The sequence below is a fragment of the Balearica regulorum genome, chromosome 1 (genome assembly GCF_011004875.1).
Source record: "Balearica regulorum gibbericeps isolate bBalReg1 chromosome 1, bBalReg1.pri, whole genome shotgun sequence".
In the NCBI taxonomy this organism is placed as follows: domain Eukaryota; kingdom Metazoa; phylum Chordata; class Aves; order Gruiformes; family Gruidae; genus Balearica; species Balearica regulorum.
Window position 1 is genome coordinate 4,170,997 of NC_046184.1, and position 22,283 is coordinate 4,193,279.

Below are 22,283 nucleotides of genomic sequence, written 5' to 3' on the forward strand. Positions count from 1 at the left end.
AGCTCATGATCTGAGAAGCAATCTGGTATTTTACCCTATAGGAGGATTTTCTCAGCACACAAATGAAGAGTAAACAGTTAAAAATGCTGTATAGTATGGATCCAAGCACACTAACGCTTACTTGTGTGTATGACTGAAGTTATTTGCATGCATAAATGTTGACAGAGTTGAACTCTGTATTATCAAATCTGCTGTCAAAAGTTGACCCCCGGGCATTTTGCAAGAAAGATGATTGTCTCTTTAATTACTTAAATTCTGTTTTGCCTATTTAGGAGAGCTACCCACAACTCTAATTACTGCACGCCTGCCATTCAGATCAGGCTCTCTACTGGCAACGTAATGCACAACTTTGAACAAGAGTGGCGTGGCATAGCTACAACATCCAGCTACAAGGACCTCCTTTTAATTGAACACTTTGATTATCACACAATAATCAGATGATTGAGTTGCTACGAAAGTTTGCCAGCCCTCTGCTAAGCGCTCCTATGGAATTACAGAATCATAGATGTTAGAGATGGAAAGTGCATTAGATCATCCAGATCGACTTCTTGCCAGTACATGTTTTCTGCTACATTTTTGGTTTGGATTTTTTTTTTTTCCCCCCTGCAGTTTATGGCTAGAGATACTCTAAGAACTTGGCCTTCCACTATGATCTTCTGGAGTCTTTTCCACAAAGTTTGATGGTGATATTTTTTTTTGCCTGCTATTTGGCCTAATTTTTTCCATTTATTTGTTTCACCTTATTATTTCAAGTCTATGTTCTCATCTTTCAATAGTTCTTCTCTCTGTGGTGTTAACAGCCTGTAAATATGCGTGGAATAGTATTACATGCTCTTGAATATTAGATGTATCACTTAAACCTTAAGTGCTGCATGTTCAGTTCTTCAGGATTTGGGAAAATTATACTGATTGAAGATAGGTTTTAAACTGAACTGCTAATAGTATAATTTTGCAAGATGCATATTTTATTCCAGCGTAAGAGTGGTCTGTTCTGGTGTCACTTGAGAAATTATTGAAAATTACTTGAAAAGGCCAATTTTACTGGGAAATGAAAATGTTTTTATATGGGGGAGTTATGCCAGCATAATTTAAGTGATTTTTAACTTTATTGTGGTATTTAAACTGCGGGGAAGCGTTGCATGCAAGCAAGTATGCAGAGGGCATTGCAGGGAATATGAAAAAAATACCATTGTCCATTAGTGACAGAAATAGTGGAAGTTGTAATGTAGTTATTTTAGCCTTTACCCCCACACCAGCTTTCCATTATCTGATCTTCTCAGCCTTTCTTCACTTAATAAGCATTGTTTCTTTTCATAGTTTCACTTTTTTTGGTGGGATTTGGGGATTGCTTGTTCATTGTTTCTTCTTCAGGGTTTGGTCTTCGTTACCAGAAGCCTCGGGCACCCAAGCAGGGTTATCTCCAAAGTCTTCCCTTGTCTTGACCACAAAAAGCTAGATCAAGATCAATATCCCCCGAAACAAATACTCCGTGGCCAAAAAGAGGACCAACGGGCATTGTTTTTGCTGTCACCCTATGAGAGAGAGGCTGGTTCGTGTGAGCTGGTGTGTGGCTACGGAGCTGTCTACAGTCACAATCCAGCACTTTTACCCCGGACCTCCACTGGTTTTGGAAGCATTACTGCCGTTTTTCCTTTCAGAACACCCCAGAGGATGAGAGGATTGTGTTGCAAGCCTCCAAATGAAGGTTTTTTTGTAGGGTGAGGGCGAGGGTGTGCATTGCATGTCCACTGGAGGCACGGCACACCTGCAAGCTGGCAAAGACATGGCCAGTGCCGGCTCTGTGCGGTCCTCGTCCCCACCATCCATCCGCATTGTGTCGGAAGAACTGGTTCAGAAGGGATCCCAGGAGTGGGTTAGCATTGGTGTGATGTGGAGAGCTTAACCTCATGGAGCCTCATGGACCTTGGGAGCTTGGGGCAGTAAGCGGTCTTCCTTCAAGCCACTGGGAAGCTCGATGCAGGGTAGGGATGTTGATGAAAGAGGCGAGGACAGACGTATCATAGGAGGTGAAATTACTATTAGTGAGTGGATTGAAGGTGTTTGAGGATCAGGTTGTGTAACTGAACGGGGAGATGAATGAAAAACATGTAAATGGGTGGGTTACTGAGTGAGTAAGAGAAAATGTGAGTAGGCGGGTAATTAGACTGGCAAGTGAGAGAGGAGGTAGGAGTGGGTGAGTAGATGGGTAGGTATGTAGCAAAAAAGTTGGAATGGCATTACATGCCAACTCTGAGAAGATACCTGAAGGACTGGTAACAACCACTCCCCTCAAGAATGTGCAGAGAGGACCAGCCAGCACTGTTACAGGCACTGCAGGGTGTGCAGGTGAGCAGGCAGACCCTCAAGACCTGTTGCTTTCCACTGCTCTGCGTCCAGCTCATTGGATGGCTCATCATTTCCTCTGCCTAAACTTCAGTGTGTCTTCATGCAGTAAACCATAATCTTCACCTTGGTCAGATGGTGGCATTTTGCTAGTGTTCCTGCAGAAACACATAAGACTGTCATTATTATTTGCTGATTTTTTTGGCTCTAACAAAGTCATAGAGAAAGGACGTGAAGCACAACAGACTTTTAGTCTGTCTGAAGCATTGCACTTTGCAGTGGGTATTCCCAAGAGCTGAAATGGCCCGAGAGCTGCAGGTGGAAGGACTTAGCTGACAAATAAAAGGTACGAAGATGAGGGATATACTGGAATTACAAATGCGCAACACGTCAGCATAAAGGCATCTCCCAAACCTGAAGATCCTTTCATTTTAATGAAGGAGAAGGGAAGGTAAAGTAGACTTTAAATCATTATCAGACCTTGACTGATGGGGCTTTTATTAGGATCTTTTACTATAACTGCTGTAAGGCTGGACATAGTTCACCGTGACTAACACGTAACTGTTTTTTATTTACTGTGGCAGAGTTACAGCCCTAGCTGTGACCTCTCTGTAGTCAGGTACAGACAGGCTATTGTTTAAGGTAATAGCTCTACTATCCTGTTAAGTTATATTAAGTTGTGCACAGTACATTTTCAGTATTTATTGTAATAGAGCAAGTCCTTTTGAAGCCCACATGGAGGTGAATGAGTACTGCAGGAAGTTCCAGGCTTTATCTTAACCGCCATAAAGGTGTGTATTTACTAAGGAATAACTTAATATGCAGTGTTGGACTGAAAAATCCTACTAGAGACCAGTCCCCGCAGGTTTTTCATCCAGTACCTAGGTGCAGTGGGAATTTTCCCTTGCTGGGCCTACTTCTCGATGAAAACTACGTTGCTTTGTCTGCGTGTGGATTTGACAGCAGAATGAAGACCTGGTGTATGGAGCAGCCTGCTGCGAGGAGCGCTTTAACCCCACACGCGCTGTTGCGTACCCCTCAGTGGTTTCAGCACAGGTTGCATCGCTCAGGATGATTGCACACGTTGTGCTCTGGAAGCAGTTCTGGGAAGGAGATGCCAACCCAGTGTTAACAGCATTTGTAATAACTCCTACCAGCTCTGTGGTTCTCGCTGTGTTTTACTGCCAGGCAGAAGTCTGTAACACTGGGTTACATGGGTGTCTGGAAAATCTGTCAGGGTTTTGGTAACTTTTAAAAGTATCCCTAACCAGTGAGTGAAATCTTTGTCATTTTGAACATGGCCACCTGTTGCAAACTAGATTTCCTACAAAGCTTGGAACTGTAGCTGAGCCAGCTCATACAGTAGTTAGTATTTACTCATTTTTTTATCTGAGACAAATCCAGAAATTTTGCTGTGCTTAGGCAGATGTTTCTTTTCATTAGAAAGGAACAAATCTCTCGCTGATGTTCAAATGCTGTAGTAGCTGTGCAAAGTAAGCTACAGAGGAACATGTGGGTATGTTTAATAAGCCTGTTGGGTTGTAGATCTGTCAAGCCCCAAATTTGCATTTCTTACATAAGCAGAAATCCTGGTAGTGTTTACAGATGATTTGTCTGTGCTTTAGGAACTGCAGGAATTGAATTGCTGTGTCAAAAACACTGTTCTTAGTTGCCATCTGTGGGATTGCACAGGCACTGTTAAAACATTTACAATTGCAATCCTAACTAGAAGTTTGTTTGTTGTTACGCTTTATATTAAAACTTATCACAACAATCGTAAGAGCAGCATGCGACCTCGATGAAGGCACGGGCAGTTGTAAGATTATTCTGAGAATACACAGGAGTAAAAACCTTGAAGTTTCCCTTCTGTTTAATTAATTGTTTGTTTTTGCTGGTGACAAGGTTACAAAGTATTTGTAATAACTATGCTTAGTCTTTTGCCATTTTTTTCCATATGGGTGTGTGCTTCCTTTTCATTATGTTGTTTTTCTTTCCTTTTTTTTTTTTTTTTTTTAAAAACACAGCCACTCCTTTCATTTTAAGAATAAGAAACAAGCTTCTTTCAGGGCAGAAAAAAAAAGTTTCATAAACATTGTGATTCTGATCCTTCTAATCCTTTATTACCTGTAGGGGCAGGTGCAGGAAGCTAACTACGGGAGAGCTGGTTTACTAACTTTTTCGTGGCTTGGGTTTACACAAAGGAGCAGTATATTTTAGAAGCTACAGAGAAAGTTCAGAACAGCATGGTCGAAAGGTGCGTTGCTCAGAAATGCATCCCTTTTGCTTGGCTTATTTCACTTCAGTTCTGCCCCGTAGAGTTCTGAGTCCTTCAGCTAGCGTTTTAAACAACAAAATTGAAATAGGCTGCCTGAAGTCTATGCATATTATCTTATTTGTTTCCTGCTCTTGTAAAATAGATTTTACTTCTGGAGATACTATCTTCTAATACTTTCATTACCCAGACCTTTTCTGTTTGTTTGTTGCTCAAGAGAAAGTGAAGGGAACCACTCACTTTATCTCAGTAAAAAGAAAGCAATTAATGCTGTTAGCTGTATTGACTGTGTAATGCTGAGATAGCGTCTGTAGGAAAACAACCAGACAGCTTAAAGAAGAAGTAAGATTTTTATTTTTTTTTTAGCATGCTGAAACCGTTTACAAGGCTGAAATGGGGGTAGGGCAAGGAGGGTGGTAAAAAATACATCACCCATCCCTTGTGATTCTGTGGTTTTGTCTGAATCTTTTTTTTTTTTTTTCTCCCTACGATCAGCCATGCGTTTCAATTGTGATTGCTGTCCTAAGACTGTAGCTGCATGCAAGATGTCTAATATTAAAAATATGTGTGTGTAATAACATTTTTATAATGCTTCCCATCTGGAAGATAGGTCACACACCTCTACATTAAGATTTACAGCATCCTTTGTACATCTTGCTGTGTTCTGTGCATGGAAGCTCCTGTACATAGGCTCGTTAGTGTACAGTTCTAGTCTGAAAAATAGTTCAAAGCAGCTTATTATTTATTGCCAGAAATAAGTTTTCACTATTCGTCTGTCTTGGTTGGTCTAGTAGAACCAATCCATTTGTGAGAGAGTGATTTGTCTGCTTTAAAAAGTTACGGTTCATGTACTGGAAGAAATGCTAACCAGCTAATACATAGGAAGGGATCTGAGGACTTTCTTCCTCTGATCATGCAGGAGATACCTGGAAGCTTTAAGATTCCGGTCTGAAATTTTATGTGCAGACCAAATCATAGGGTGTGAATTCCTTTCAAAAACTGTCTCAAAATGGTACACTTGTTAGAAAGTATATACAGGTAATTGTTGTACTGCCATTTATATTAGCAAGGCTACATTCTTTCTTAAATGAAGTTAATAAAATTGTGTCAAAGCATGGGAGAACTCCAATATGACATAACTGGAGAGTAACCTTTTCATTCTCAAAATTTATACCAGAGGTATTGTTGCATAAGCAGTATTACAAAAAAAAAAAGAAAAAGTCATGTTTTATTGCTAGCATGACTTTGGAAAAGGGACAGTGAATTGCTGGTATGTAGGAAAGCGAGCTTCTAAGCTGCTTGTGCACTTCATAGGTATTAGCTTATATTTGCTGATATATACTGATGAATATATTTCCATTTTAAGTGTATAACTATCCTTTAAAAGGCCAGATTTTCAAAGTGCCGGGCAGCAGACTGCACCTATGTGTTTAATCCCAGCTGGTGGTAGTGTCTTCTGGATGCTGAGTGCTGGGAAAATTTCACCTCTCATTTGGATAATTGATTCGAAGATGAGTTTTTCCTAGAGCCTGGCATGATCCATAGTCAGTAGTGTAGTTGTAGGAGAAAACAGTCCAAATCTGCTGTCTCCCAGACTTGTTCTCTGAACTGTTATAAAATGGTTTATTTTCAAATTGCTTTTAAAGCACGACGATGCAAATTTGAATATTCTCTGCAAATTTGACCTGTATTTATATCTGCATGTTTGGAAGAAGCCCATAAAATTATTTCCATATTGTTTTCAGTAAATCTCCAGTTTATTATTCTGAGAAAATTTGATGCATCTGCAGTATGCACGATCTGGCTTTCTGATATGCAGATGCACAGCCTTGCATATCTAGTCAAATCAGTGTAGCAACTGCTTTTACAAACTACGTGACAATGTACAACCTCCTATCTGAGAACCAGATCAGATTAAAATTGGGACTCGGTCCAAAAAATAAAATACTGCAATCAATCTACTTACTGTGTCAGCATTCAGATTCGTTTCTGTTACATGCACTGCAAGGAAAGGAAGTGGAAAATACACGCTATCGTCCAGAAACGGATTCCTGAGTCATGGAGGATGGCTGAGATGGGCGTTGTTAATATGAGCTGCTTCAGGGTTCCCATTTTTACAGATACTGTATGGGCTAATAGGTGTTAAAGGCGATGTTCTAAGCCTGTGTGACACTAAGGAAGTCACTACATGACACTGCGGATGCCATGTGACTTCCCTGTTTACACTCAGCTTTAAATGTGTATGAAATAGCAGTGACAGAATGAACTACTTGTGCCACAACATCCTCGGTCCATGGTCCTCAGCCTTTAGAGCTGCCCATTTGGGGGGATTTGCTGAGTTCAGTCCCTCAGAAAACCATACTTTAAATGCTGATGTATTCAAACTGGGTTGACCTCTTGCTTCAGACCGTGTGTTTCCTTCCCTTCCGCCTTCCCTGCTGCTATTCTCGGCTGCTGGCTGGCACCTCTCGTCTGTCCAGCGGGCAGCTGCTCCCCTGCCAGCGCTCCTCGGGCATGCGGCCGGTGGGCAGGTGGGCTTCATGGCTCACCCATCCATTCTGGCACGCTTGCCACTTAACTCTCTCATTTCCAGTTCCTAAATTTAGCCTTCTGTCTTCAAATTTTCTTGATCTCAAGAAAATAATTCATCTCTGCTACTGGGAGAGGAGGACCCGTGCGCCCATGTAATGCTTCTCAGATCACTGTAGGCAGCACGCAAGCGCATAGCGTGTACTGCATAGCAGCAGGGTCGCTTTGGGGTTACAGCAGTAAATCTCTTAGAAGTGATCACACTTGAGAAGTGATTTAAGCACTCAAGTTTCTGGGTGAAAGCCAATTGCCAAGGTTTAACCTGCACCCTAAAGCTCTGCTGATAAATCTAATGGGGCAAGTCTGCCTGTTTATGGGTAGAGACACCAATATCAAAATATCTTTCCTGAGAAAGAGCACTGGGGCCTTTAATGTCCACAACAAAAATAAAAACATTTTAAAGGGTTTTTAAAATTACTATTATTACTCTGTAGATGTGCAGTGGAATACATGGGTGGGATTTATAGAAAGGCCACACAGCATAATATATGTGCACATACATGTCTGCAAGCACACAAGGATAGGATTCAGTTGATTGGTGTCTGGTGCCTTTGAGATACCTATGGTTATCTGGGACATACCCATAGGGCTGGCAGGTAGAACACGAGTTTTATGGGAATTTTACGTGGGCCGGGCAGGATCCTGAACATTACCTAAAATGACAAGAGGCCTAGGCATTGTGTTCAGGCAACTAAATCGTCGTGTAAGTGTCCAAGCTCCTGTTGTAATTTCTGGAGGTGCAATTTGTCACTGAAGTCTAGAGAGTGATTCTGCTCACCCAGCAGTAGACATTAGTATTTGGTGGGCTGAAATGCTCTCCAGATGCTACTGGATCTCTAGTGATTAGACCACTTTTTTTTTTTTTTTTCTTCTGACACATAAGGTAAAACTAATATGAGTAATAAATAGTTTGAAATACAAGCCAGTTTGCATTCTTGCAGTGAACATCTCAGAATTTGTAGTAGTAAATTGGGATACAAAGAAACTCAGTGTTTTTACGCAGCTGGAGCCCTGTGCAGAAGAAAATTATTAGACTCAAAGCCAGTAACTTTTCACAAATGTGATTACAGCTTATTGCTTACACTTTCATAGAAGTTTCAGTGTCATAAGCACATTTATTTACCCAATAAGCATTTTTTTTTTTTTTGTAAATTAGAATTTTTGGTTATGTTTTGCTGTGGCTGACGAGTAAGCAGTGAGTTACTCTTTTAGGTAAGTAGGGGACAATTTCTATTTTGAGCAAAAATACTACAGCACTTAAGGAAATTGTGCTTCTGTTCTTAATTGCCAGTTTCTTTCTGTCTGTTATCATGTCTTGGTTTTAAAAAAAATAATCAACAAGCCCATTGTGATGATTTTGATTAGACTTCAGCAGAGATAATAAAAGTATAGTGTCCCTTTGTGAAAGGAGTTTTTAATTATTGTTAATTGTACTTGCTAGCTTCATTTCTGAAGGGAAACGGAGGTGACCTCATCCTGAAAGTTGTCAGTCTCATGCTAGTGTCATTCACTGCCTGGAAAAGAGGTTGGTTTTTTGTTTATGCTTTTTTTAATGAGGAGCTATCAGCTGGCTTGGTGGGCCCTGCCGCTTTGGAAACGCGGTCCAAACTGTTTCAGTAGCATGCTTGTTTGTGAAATGTTAAGCTACAGAGAGGAGCAGGGGACCGGCAGAGTCCCAGACCTGTGGTCTGTCAGCTCCGGTAACATCTCTAACAGCAGCCAGTACCAAAGGCTTGGGAGAGAGGTGATGGAGTCCTTACAGAGGGCGGTTACCAAAGATTTGAGGGCTTACTCCTACTCTTTCATACTAACTAATCTAATCATCTTGGATGTTTTCAGTATCTATCCAAAGACTTGATTTTTTAATTCTTCACAGGTCTTGGCTTTGGCATATTCTTGTGATGTTCACACTTTGTGTTTTGCGTTTGAACAAATGTAAAGAGAAATTTCCTCATCCTTTGGACTGCAAATGGTGTGGGGCAGTGGTGGCTTTACGCGTGTGTGTGTTTGTAGGTGCCAATGTATTGGGACCAATCAGTACTTGGTTGTGACCGTAATCTGAATTGCCTGAATATTTGTAATTGTTTTAGTTCATTGAACATCTCCATATGTCAGGAGAAGGATCAACAGGAGTACTTTTTTGTCTCCCTTCACTATTCTGTATTTCTTAGGCTGTTACCTTGTTTTGTCTTACATGAACCTTCTGTAAAATACCCTGAACTTTCCGATTCCATTTCAGTTCATCCAGTGCCATCTGCCACTGTGTCTGCTACCTGTTTCAGTCCTGACAAAAATCCCTATTTCTCATCGGTACCTCCGCACCCTTTCATAAGGATGATGTGACAAGCTAAGCTGGCAAGTTGTTCCCACCTTTGTTGCCAATTATACAGCAACGTAAAGAGGCAAATTCTGAAAACCTATGTCCTTAGAGGTGTTTGAATACCTAACTCCCAGTGAAATCATTAGCCGTGAGGCTCTTGAACATCGCTGAGGCTCTGGGCTGGGGTCGCTGCTCAACTTCTGCGCAGTCTCTCACTGACTTTAATCACTTTACATTTTGTCTGTCTCAGATGTGTATTCAAAGCTGCCGATTCTTCCTCAGTATCAAAACCATTGACTTACAGATAGACAGCGAGCAGAGTGCCGGCAGTTCCCTCTACAAGGGAGTAAGCGTTCAGCTGCTTTGTTTTCTAACCCTGGCCTGGAGAAATCTGTGAGGTCAGTGAGCTTGGTATGTTTAGTGGGTCTCCTCACCACTTTGGGAACCGTGGTTTGGAGCTCCCAGTTTATCTCGCTCCTTTGCTTTCTGCTGCTCATTAAAAGACAGAATTCGAATCTCAGTGATGTGAGATGTTAGGGCTGTCTGAAATGGTTTTCATTCTGTGGCTTCCCAGATTTTGTTTAGGCAAAAGGAGCAGAAATTTTCCTCAAGCAAGCCACATTTTTTAGTAAAAACACTGAACTCAGGTCACCTTATGCAGACTTTATTCAGTCATTCCTTTGCAATCTGTAAGGTGAGGATTACAATCCTTAAAAGGATTGTTCTGAAAACTATGGTAGTTTGTTAGCCTTTCTGCAGTCTTAACCAAAATGTATGTTAAATACAAATATTCTCAAACCTGTTCATCTCCTAGGGTTGAGTTTGGCGTCTTGTTCTGCTTTGTTGTGGGGTTTTTTTTCCTTCTGTTTTTAAAAATGTGGGACTTTTCTCATCTTTGCTATGTACGTTCTCCAAATCTGAGTTAATGTACAAGATACTCTGTGCTGGCAGTGGATGCACAAAGACGTTCAGAGGATTTTGTTCCTGAAATGGTTGGTACCAGGTCGGGTAGATCTGTACGTCTCTTATCGGCACCAAGTATGAGCCACTTCATCCTGAATAGAAACACAGGAGGCTGAGTCTTGTCTCTCATTCTCACAAAATACTGTAGAAATTGTGGCTTTACAAAGTATTCCTTGAATCATCAGGCTATATGTTGTATAGTTTGACTCTGGGATGTCAAAATGGGATAAAGAACTTGTTACCTACCGACATCAAAGGCGCTCTAGAAGCACAGCTACCCGCTTCTGCTATGAAGAGGTACAGAGCGATTTCTTAACGTGCGCCTGCCCCGTGGCGATTGTAAAGCCAAGCTGTATTCCCAAGTTTGGGCGGAATATCTTGTTTCCCTATGGAGGACCGTTTTTCAAGCGCAGGAGGAGCAGCAAGCGTGGCTGCTGCGGCAGCAGATGCAAAGCCGTGCCGTGGGAGAGCAGGGGTTTGTTCTCGTCTTTCACGTCTTCAGGGCTTCCCGCACTGCCCCACCGTGCTTTTCGGCTGTGGGCACGGAGAGCATTTGCCATGAAGACGAGACGTACCGAGGACTACCAGGCAGAAGCAAACGTCGTAAAGCTCCTTCTCTCGTGCCAGACGAGCTTTTGATGGTGCACTTCAGAGGCATGTGTTTCACGTGGGCACAACTAGCTCTTGATTTTAAAAAAATTACTTGAAACTACCCTGGGGCAAAAATAAATTACTGCAAGAATACCAGAGGATTGAGCAACATGCAAAGGACATGTTGTTTCCTTTAAGGATTCTGACTATAAATGACGTCACTTAGATAGTTTGGATGTTTGTGAGCACTACAGGGCTTGGAAAGGGAAAGCAAATCGGAAAAACACTGGGAAGCTGAACAATTTGTTTTGTTTTATGACTCCCTGGTAGTTTAATGAGGGAGCTATTACTCATGCACTGTCACTGCACATCTAGAAAATTCCTCTGGGTTTAAAAACTGGCAGGAAAAAGTAGTTTCCTAAAAACCACTGAATTAATGAGATAAAGCCCATTGCTCAGGAGTCCCTAACAGGAAGGGTCAGAGGTGGAGTTGTCCAGGACTTGCCATGTGTTGGAGATCTCTTCCACGGGGTGTTTGAAAGAGCAGATCATGCTGGTGGGGATTCGGAGAAGTGATGCGGAAGACATGCTCAGCATCTTTCTTTTAGGATGCAGTACTATGGATTTGGGGAGTAAAAAGATTGGTTTCGCTGGGGCACTGGATCCAGTCCTTCCCCTGCATTCCCTTGCATCTGAAAATATCTGGGGCTGGAGTACTAGACCCCTCCTAAAAAGATGAGATTTAAAGAAAGGTTTTTGTGCTCCCGGGCAATGGTACAAGTCAATATATTAGAAATACTGATACTTGATGTGAGGGAGGTAGACTTAAGGAGAAGAAAAAGAAGTGTTTGTTATGTGGGCTCAATTATACAGCTTTAAATGAATTTTCAGTGTTTCATTATCCATTTTCCCATGTCTGTCAGACTTCTGACTTCCTGCTTTGTGTGCATTATTTTATAGGTCTATACAGTGCAGTTGGTGTATTTACTTCAGTTATTTTAGCTATTTTAGCCTATATTGTCACATCCATACAGGATACACATTATCCTCGTTGTAACTGGAAACCTAATATAACTTTTTATGGCCCTTGAAAGCAGGAGGAATGCTGTTGCAGTTTGATGTTTTGGAGAGTACAGTAAAGAGAGGACTGCTCCAGTCTGCAAATGCAAGTGAATCTATTCCTCACCAACCCCTTGACACAATTACTCCCTCATAGCATGTTACTGTAATTTTATTTTTTTTTTTCAAAAACTGCAGATAAAACAGGCTGTTAAGAGGGAAATCCGTAAGGAGTCTGTAAAGTGTGATGCAATGATTAGTAATAGAATTAACAAACCACTGTAACAGTTCTGTTACAGTTTGTCTTAAATTACAGTATCTCAAACGTATATCGTAGTCATTCCTTGTCTTACTTCAGTGCTGTACTATCTATCCTCTGAATCAATTTTGTTTTCTCTCTATGTTACTATCCTTGTAAGCACTTCCAGAATTCTTCTAAATATTCTTTTTTTTTTTCCCCATACACAAACTTTAATCCAGAATATTACCTGTTTTCTATGAAAAAACAGAAGTAGCACAGGAAAACTCTGTAATTTAAGCTTCAGATCAAAGAGATGCTTAGTTGTGTTGCACTCTCTTTTGAAATATCCAGTGCTAAGCTGGCTTTGAATTTATTTTTTAAAGCACATAGGTGCCCAGTTTATGTCTCCATGCTGGATTTTTGCCCTTGGGTGTAGAACTCACTGCTTGGGCCAGAATTAGGAAATGCTTCCTACATCTGCTGTGAAAAACTGTTGGATCATAGAGTACGGCTCAGTTTTCAGCAGAATGGGATTGGGACAGAATGAGACTGAAACAGCTGGGGGAATGCTTCTGGTATTATGAAGATGACAGAGATGTGGATGTGATGTAATTATTATTATTTTGGAATCAAAATAAGCGGCATAGAGGGAGACACTTCAGAGCGACCTTGTTTGTCATGCATTAGACCGGGATTTGGGCATCAGTCATTCAGAGGGTCTGCGTACATGGCAGCAAGCGCGGGGAAGCTCAGGTTAGCTCTCAAGAAGCCTGTTCAGGTACCAGGAGCAGCACAACTGTTGGAGAGAGGGGTTCAGCCTCGCACGTTGGATCTGTACTGCTTCTGTTTTCCAGGGCAGTTGGAAGCTGGACGGGTGCTTCCATGTCTGGGCTCCAGTGAAGGTAGTGAGCACTAGTGCTCCTGTGCAGCCTTGTTCCAGGAAGAGCTCTGGTGTTGGCATGGATTTTGGTGGGTTTGGGGCCTTTTCAGGGGACTTACATGGTGTTTAGGCCATGTTTTGTCTGAATGGATTGCAGCAGCGTCTAGGTGAGAAGCAGGTTCCCTCGCTGCAAGCAGGACACTTTCAATCACGAACAGCAAGTAATACCAGGCTCTAAGATGGCATGTGCTGGTGACCAAGCAGCTTCTGAGTAAAGAGTTTTGTCATTCTGAACTCCAGGCACCTAAATTTTGCCAAATTTTAGGCAGAACAAAGACGGGGCCGTGTAGCTGATGCCTACAGCCTCCCAGTCTCGTGGTTAGGGGCACTTGTCCGGCAGCCATCTGCAAGGACAGCAATGTCTTGATGCTCAGTGCTGCATCACCCATTGAGCAGAAAGACTGGGCTCCCTGACGTGCCAGTTGTGTGTGCTTTGCGCCAATACAAGAAATTTTTTTTTTGCTTATTCCTGTTAATGACGACTTAATAGTAGTTTATTAATGTTATCATGGTTCAGCTGAGTTTTCCCCTCTTGGTTAAGTGTGTGTCCTTTGCTGTTTTCTCTGTGTGCTGAAAGGAAGCTGCTAAGAGAGGTCGTATCTGCTGCTCCCATCTTTGCACTGGTGTGTGTGCATTTCTGCACGTGCTGCCTGAGACCCCCATCCCACGCCCGTTCAGAGCTCTTCTCCTGGCTCCTGCATTACCCTTGGACTTTGGTGTGCAGATGTATGTACCTACTGCATCAAATGACTACCAGATTTTACATGTAAAGACTGTCCTCTTTTTGTCTTAAGCCTTATTTTGTCAAGACCTTTGCAGCTGGCATTACACAGCACATACTTTATTATCCCAGTCATCACTTTGACTGTTTTATCCTTTTGCCCTTCACAGTTGCTACAGTAGACAATTGTGGGGATAATCCAGTGTGAATTTCCTTGGCCAGTATTAAAACCACAAAGAATTCCAAAGTAGTTCACTGAAAAAGAGATCTCTTGATGAAACTATTTGCAAGGGACTGAAAGGCGGAGTACAAAATGAAAACCCAGTCCGTCTGCAGGGAAATGGTTGTGGGGACACCATCACGGGCTGGCAGCTGCCACGTTCCTGCACGTGTCGCCTTGGACCTGTTTTAACCACGAAGCGGTTAATGCAGAACAGTCAGCACTGCTGAGCGGGGAACGGACCTTGGTGGCAGATGCTTACTGCTATTTATGTTGTGCCTTATCTCAGTAAGTTTTGCGTCTGTCTTTGTTACAATTTTGATTTCTGCCGTCAGGTTCCCCTTTTCTCATCGTGTCTAATAAACTGAATTTGCAAAATATTACAAAGTGACATTAGGACGTGCCTGTTAAGAGTCGAATAAATTAATTGCACACCATGAACTAACTGAACTAATTTACTAATTGATGAATTAATCATGTCTGTTACAAATAGGAGAACTTGAATGCTGGCAGAATAAAGAGCTGACTCTCTTCTTCACTAAATCATTAGGGTTTCATTTTAATTTTTCTTAGTCTAGTAATGGCCACATTTTTGGAAGTAGGAAGTTACACCAGTCATTCTCAATTCGGGGTTCTCCTCTGTGATTCCATCCTACACCGCTTCCAGGCTGACATCTGCCTCTTGAATTCGTTTGAAACTTCTAAGTTTCTAGTTGCTTTGTCTTAGCCAAATATTAGCACTGGTTCTTCATCCTTACCTTTTTTTACCTGGTCAAACATTCAGCACCATCAATCGTGGTGTCCAGCTCAAGGTCCCATCCTGAGTGGATGGACTGAAATATAATTCTGGGGTTTTTTTGTGATCTTTCTTAATCATATTCTTAATGTACACAATTACATCCTCTCTGCACGTTCTGCGTCTTCTGTCTTCCAGATTTCCTCTGCAAACATACATTTGACTACTGTCTGTGTACAGTCAAGTTCCAGATCTACATCTCTGAACATCATTTTATTTCTCTCCTGAGATGTTTGCCTGACTTGCGCACGTGTGAATTGATAGCAATCAGCTGCAGCTCAGTACAGTTTCAACAGAAACGAGCTTTCTTCCATGCCAACCCTCCATAAATGCCACAAAAATACCTTTTTATTTAAGCCTGTATTTTAAAGCTATACCTTCCTGTGATGCCCAGAGTAGAAAGGCCATCAGGTGGTTAATCTGCCTTCGTGATCAGTCTTTATTGTCTCATTATTCCTTATGCTTCCTCTTTTTTTATCTCTCTTCACTATTCCTTGCCTCAGGCAGTAAATTAGAAACCAAACTCCATTTAGTCTGTTTTATATGAAGCTCCTGGCTTGGTGTGTCTTGATCCATGACGGGACAACAAGTAGCTTTACAGTGCCTCCCTTGGAAATCAGTGGAAAGGTAAATATCTACAGAGCTTCAAAATCTCCGCAAACTGAGTTTCTCGGGTCTCAAAATCAGACTAGAAACAGAACTTCAGCCTTCCTTGTTTTAATGCTCAAATGATGAGATACCGGCCTCATTTATAGCTTCAAAACATGGAGTCAGTTATGGGGAGGAGACTAATAATATCACAAGTAAGTTGCAACAAAATAGTACATTGCGTTTTTCCGATAGATAGGGACATATTTTTCTAATGTGACTAAAGTTGTTTAATAGCTGCAGTAGATTAAAGCAAAAACTACTCTGCAAAGCAGAATTATTTTCAAAATCCAACAGCCACTTTTCTCCATCTCTTGCTTGGCTGTGTTTAATATGTGGAGCATTATGTTGTGGTCCTCTAATTAGTTCTATAATTTTCATGGCATATGCCGGCATCAGTGTTTATTATTGAAGCACAGTGTCTGTTTTGATCCTGATGATCTGTTTTGTCCTGTAACAGTAGTCAAAGACATGAACTGAGTAGTAAAAGGGGTTCAGGAATAAGGATCAGTAAATATTCAAAGCTGTGCATGATCGGGCTGTGCATGATCAATTCCCATGCCAGTCGATCCAGCTGATCCTTGCTCAGCGTGCAGTGAAGATCCCTCATCTCCTGGCTCTTCCAGTCTTGAGCACAACTTACAGGCCATTGATCCATCCCTTAAAATCTTCAGGTAAATCTGTTGTCCCTCTCTCTTCAAGCCAGATGCAACAAGCTCTTTAATTAGGTGATGTAGCCTGGCCTAACCGAAAAGGTGCAGAAGTGGAGGCGGGCAGTTCCTGCAGGGTCTGCACAGGTTGTGGCTCTGGGACGCAAACCCTGGCAGCAGCCCCGGGAGCTGCTGCGGTGGCCTCCCGTGCGGCGGTGGCAAGTGTGGACTGGCCGTGTTTCTGTAACGCTTTTTCATTCTCTAATAAAACAGGGTGATCCAAAATGGAACCAAACTGCAGAAAATGTACCGTAGCCATGTGACCTTTTTCTGCTTTTATAAGGGGAAGCTAAAGTGAAAATGCAAACATGCATTTAAATACACCATTTTATAAATTCCAGGTGCTGATCTCATGAGAGCACCGTGCATATGCCAAAGGAAAAACATGTTGTTTGAGGGGAAAACCTATTTATAAAGATGTGCAAACTGAAAGGTAAACACTTTCTCTTCCCAGTAAATTGATAGAATATGCTCTCTGCATTGGTGATGTTTCCTGCTGTGAAGTATGTAGTGTAAATATATCTGGCGTATATTGTGTTTGTCGCTGTGCAGCGTGAGTATGTAGGAAGTGGGTATCTTTCTTTAAAAATTCGATTGCTGATTCTTTGCTTCTTCAGCATAACAGACAAGGGTTCAAAGGTGGTTTATTTTGCTCTGAAAATATTTCTGGCTTGGGTTTTGGGGTTTTTTTGCAGTGTCATACATGATAGGAGTAAAGAATATTTGTCTTCAGCTAAAAGATACTCTGCAGTCTGTCAGGCGTGGGAATTCAGCTGGGATTAAAAACAATCACACTTGGAGGGATCTGATTGAATTTCGTATCCCTCTTAATTGCTGTCTTTTTTTTTGTGTGATGATTTTAATTTCATTTCCTCTTCAGTAATCCTGGAGTCTTCCAAAGCAGTCAGAATTTGAGTTTGTATTATACCAGAAAAAAAGTACAGAAAAATAAACATTTTCATCTGCGTTTATTGTTATTTTAAAAAGATACCTAAGAGCAATTCTTTCCAGGCCGCCTTTTATCCTTTAACAAACTAGCATGATCATGTATGAGCAATGTAAATGTATCTAGTGCTGAAGATAAGCAGAGGGGCAAAAAAGTTACAAGCGCCTGGTTTTAAGAGCTCCCTTTGTAAAGACATGAGTGGATGCAATACAATGCACGGCACAAGAATATAAACAGTAGGTGTAGTTTTTGAGTGCTTCATGACAGGGGCATTTCTGTTCAGCGCTGGGATTAGCACTTCTATTGAAACTTACATAACAGCTACGTTGCCAGGGTGGTTTCTAAAAATGATGCTCATCGCTCTTTAGATTCCAAAAGCTTAAAGTCAGAAGAAATATTTTAAGCTGAAGAATTCTTACTTTTTTTTCCCTAATGATCATCGGTTTTCTCCCCAGATCCCAATGAGATACTTTTGTGTATGTAAGACGGCAGTGAGAATGGAAAAAATATTTTTATAATGTAGAGACATGGACAAGCAACAGTGAGTTTTGTTGTGGGTGGCTACTTTGTTAAAGTACCTTCGTTAACATACCTTAGAAAACAACAGGGGATTACGTTGTTCATTATGGTTGTTCTAAAGTATAACATATGCTGCTTTTATCCAGCAAATCATGATGCCCTTGGGGGAAAAAAGAAAAAGTATATTCCTGCCTCTGTTGCCCCCAAAGATTGCTGTTTGATGGAAGAGCTGCTATGGTGATGGGCACAGGGTGGGAACACGGACAGAAATAGAGGCGAGGCTGAAAGCAGACTATTCTTACTTCCTTACTGTTTCAGTAGCCCTTTCTGAATTTGGTGATGACTGATTGATTTCAAGGGGTTAATGGGTTATTTCACTGTTTTCTGCCTCAAATTCTCACAAATAATGCAAAATAACAGTCAAAGAGGAGAGTGAGATACTCAAATTGATGTTTGTACAGAACTGCATAGAATTCCCTTCAGTGCAGCTTGTGCCCATTGTGCTTGAATTTGGATGCACAGAAACCTCCCTCCTCTCACACAAATCGAAGTCAGTTTTCAGTAATGCATAATTCATATACTAAAGCCTTTGTCACAAAAACATCTTACTGTTTTTTCCCCCAGCTTGATAAGCCTGCTTTTGTATTTTTAGGATTTCTGTTTCCTAATAATCCCCAAAATCAGCCTGAAGAGGTTTCAAAACAGAACTCGGAGTAAATCTGAGACAACTTGTACGTCAAGGATATTGCTCTACGCAGTAGGTGATTCTCTGGCACCTGCTATTTACAGATCTCTCCTGCACAAGGCATTACTTCCCCGTGGCATGGGGGCACACCACTGCCATGGAGTCAGCGCGTAGGTGGACTGGGGCTCAAGGCAGTCTGTCAGGAGGTTGCATATAAAGATATATTTAGATATATCTTACAAGGAGTGCCTACAGACATACTTCTGTATGAAACAGACACAGCGATTTCTTTCGATGAATTTTGAAGCTCTAACCAAAAATTACTCCTTTCATAGGAAACATGATGCCTGTATTCTAGCGACGGGGTTAGTGGTAAACCTTGATTGCCTGTTTTGACTGTAAATACGTACACATAAGTTCTGATTTTGAGGAGCAGTAACTTGGCTAAAAGCCTGCATAAGAGTCTGGAAGAAGAGAATGACGACTATTAAGTTGCATTTTAATTTATCTCTTTGAAGAACAACACAAAGAGAGGACTAATTCAAACAGCTTCTGCTATTTTTTTTCTTCCAGATTCTGAGGACAAACCTGTCAAAAATGAATTGTTCCAGAAATACATGGAGAAAATTGCACAAGGTGGAGGCTGTTTTTTCTGAGGTACAGCACATCTGTGTTCCTCCATGTTATCAATTGATATCGTGAATACCTTGTAGCCATCAGACCTTTCCTGTTAGAAGCTTTGAGAAGCTTCTGAATTTAAAAAGGTAAATGTATTGTACACACATAAGAGATATGGATGTTTCACTAGTATGAAATACCGGTCTGTATTTGAGGGCTGTTTGCCTGTTCCAGAGGAGTGTTCCCCAGATTACCAGCTTCCTTGGAAGCTCTTTTCAGTACAGCTAACGAACGCACAGGAAAGTGAGGGAGATAAGTGAAGTATTGTCATCAGGGTAGGAAATTTTGACAGTGACAGTTTGTCACGTCACTAAGTTCTTCCCAGATGACCCAGTGCTTTTCTTTCTTACGTGTTTATGTCAAGCCAGCACAAGCCTTCTGGTCATATTAAATTCCAGCTGCAGAGGCTTTGTTTCTTGCACATTGCCAATTTTTAAGATAACAAAATTGTTCAGTGAGAAAAATTTAAATGGAAAAATTCAGGCAGCAGGCCAATGGGGAAAGCTGTATCTTTTATAAAAACCTAGTAAAACTTGAGCAAGAATCTCAAAGTTTGATGTATTGATTTTCTCGTGAAAGTTCAAGAACTGTGTTTCATTGCAGGCTGAAACTCATCTCAACTCCTCATGACCAGCTGAGCAAGGGAGATGGGATTTGATGCTATCCAAGGTGTAATTCCACAGTTCATGTCTTTCGCTAGTGCCAGCTTAATAAGTTTCTGCCTACCCCCAGCCATTCATTTCCAGCTCAGCAGCAATGCAGTGCCATCTCTTTCCTGACCGTGTGGAAAACCAGTTGACTGCAAATACCACAGTCAAGAAAAGAAACACTTTTTTTCTCTTTGAATTAGAATCATTTGAGTGAACTTGTTTATAGCGTGGCCTGTGAGCAGTTGTGCCGGTACAACTGAAGGCGACATGAATTGCTGCATCAGAGGCAGCACTGAGTGCTGGAGGGTGTCCCAGTGTTGAGTGATCTTGCTCTCAATGAAAATCTGCTCTGGGACTATATCCTGGATGAAGGGGTTTCACTAGCCACCATATTATTTATTGAACTGCTGCTTTTCTTTTTATTTTATTTTATTAAGAAAGATTAACATCATCTTGCTTGGGCAGGTTTTTTTCCTTGAGGAGATAAACGATCTCTGCGAGAAGTCAGTCAGCTTTGTGGACAGCCATGAATGTCAATAAAGTCTTGGCAAACACAGTAGGTATTTATTCAGCCTTGCAAATTAAAAACATTTTTCCTGCTTGTTTAGTGAAGGGAACAAAAAAAGACAAATTACATAGCGGATGAGCTCTCTTGATAGTTGGAATTCATTAAGCTGGTGGTGAAAACGCTGGGGGATTGATGGTGCAGAAAAATAAAAGATGAAGCAGCTTTTCCCCAATAGCTGTGGTTTTAAGTTCAAGTTGAAAATGACCGGAAAAAAAATCCCTTAAAGACATCTGTAACTGACTTCACAGTCTCAATTTCTATCTTGGTAGGCAGTTCTTCCTCACCGCAGTTAGTATTAATTGGTTTTTCAGCTGACAGAGAATTTCTCAATAGTTCCTTGATCTTCATCATGCCATAGGGTATCTGCAGCAGCTCATAAATGAGATACATGGCCAAGCATTAAGTAGGAAGTTCGCACAATCGCTTCCCGTGCTATAGCCATTCCGCGAACAGAGGCTTTCTGCAGAGTTGTCAATCTGTCATCTTCGCTTGGCTCCACGTTTTATTAAAAAAAAAAAAAAAAAAAAAAGGAATTAAAAAAGTTACAATAAGTTGAGCGGTTTGTCAGACATAACGTACTCACAGGCTATTGTCTGCAAATTACAGGCTGACTCGGTCTTTCAGCCTGTCATAGATGGATCGTAAAGCTGTCATAAGTAAAGCTCTAACAAAATCCATTTACACAGCTCCTGTTAAGGCAGAGCATGGAAAGGAAGCAATAAGAATAAGACTTATTTTTCATGAGTTTCCTGTACAGTATCATCAGTCCAGTTGGAAGTCTTTCCATGTTATTCCCGGTATGTGTTCTCTCTGATTATCACTGATTAACATGATAAAAAGTGCCCACAGTTGTCATTTGCAGTCAAAGCTGGGATCATAGTTCACGTGTTATTCTGAGTGCTTAAGCGCAGGAATTCATCTCTGGAAAAGAGAGGCTTACCTGAAAGGTGTTTGAATGCAGCTAAAGCTGATGCAGTAAATCACTGGAATTACTCCACAGCAAAACAAAACCATCGTAAACTCTAATCTTGCAGTGGTTTAGTCACAGACAAAACTTCACTCATGTAAGTAATCCTGTCGACGTCAAATAAAATCACGTGAATTTTGAAGTATTTAAGATCAGGGCTTACATCACTGATGTTTCCTTCCCATAATTTTCTCTGAAAGATTACAGAACAGAGTTCATTTGTAACTACAGAAACAAAAATGTAATCACAAACTGTTCCATCTAAATTCTTTATGTAAATCTGTGAATTCCGGGTTTGCTCTTCCTATTTCCCAAGCTCTTGCTTTTCTGCTAAGTAGGTATGTAAAGACATTATCCCCTCTGTTTCTCTTCTTCCTTTCCAGTCAAAGGAGAAAATTACTCTCAGCTTTTCTCATCATTGAATCTAGGAAGGACAGAATAGTCCAAGATCTGAAAATGTTTTAAAACTTACAGGACCTAATTAGAAGGAGGCATATTAGAGCAATACAATAGCTCTTTATCTGCAGTGCATTTGTTTTTCCAATTTAGAAATGACACTTTACAGCCCTAATGCGAGAATGTTTCTCATTATCTGTGTTTTAGAAATATGCAGAGTTATTACAAGTTTTGAGAGATGCTTTCTTCAAAAGTGCAAATGACATTGAAGGGAAGAATTTGCTCTCTGGATAGTCAGATGGCAGTGCTGTGGTCTGCACCCGTTCTAGGGCTGATGGTAAAGACAGAGCCACGCGACTGGACCTCAGCTTCAAATCCCGTGTACGTCACAAATGCAACTGTATAGAAAAAGATGCTGTACACAATTTAGCCATGCCTTGTCTGGGGAAGATAACCGTAGT

At 41.2% G+C, this 22,283-nt stretch overlaps 1 long non-coding RNA gene across 6 annotated transcripts in view; it reads left to right on the forward strand.

Moving 5' to 3' along the window:
- The window catches only part of LOC142602637 (uncharacterized), a 125,204-nt gene extending 103,243 nt beyond the window's left edge, over positions 1–21,961 (forward strand). For 5 of the 6 annotated variants that reach the window (XR_012836389.1, XR_012836397.1, XR_012836391.1 and 2 more), the window contains one exon: positions 273–8,267. This is a non-coding gene — a long non-coding RNA (uncharacterized LOC142602637). Of the gene's footprint in view, positions 1–272; positions 8,268–19,136; positions 19,328–19,844 lie in introns of those variants that run through there. The other variant, XR_012836418.1, reaches the window with a different exon arrangement.
- The last annotated feature ends 322 nt before the right edge of the window (positions 21,962–22,283 follow it).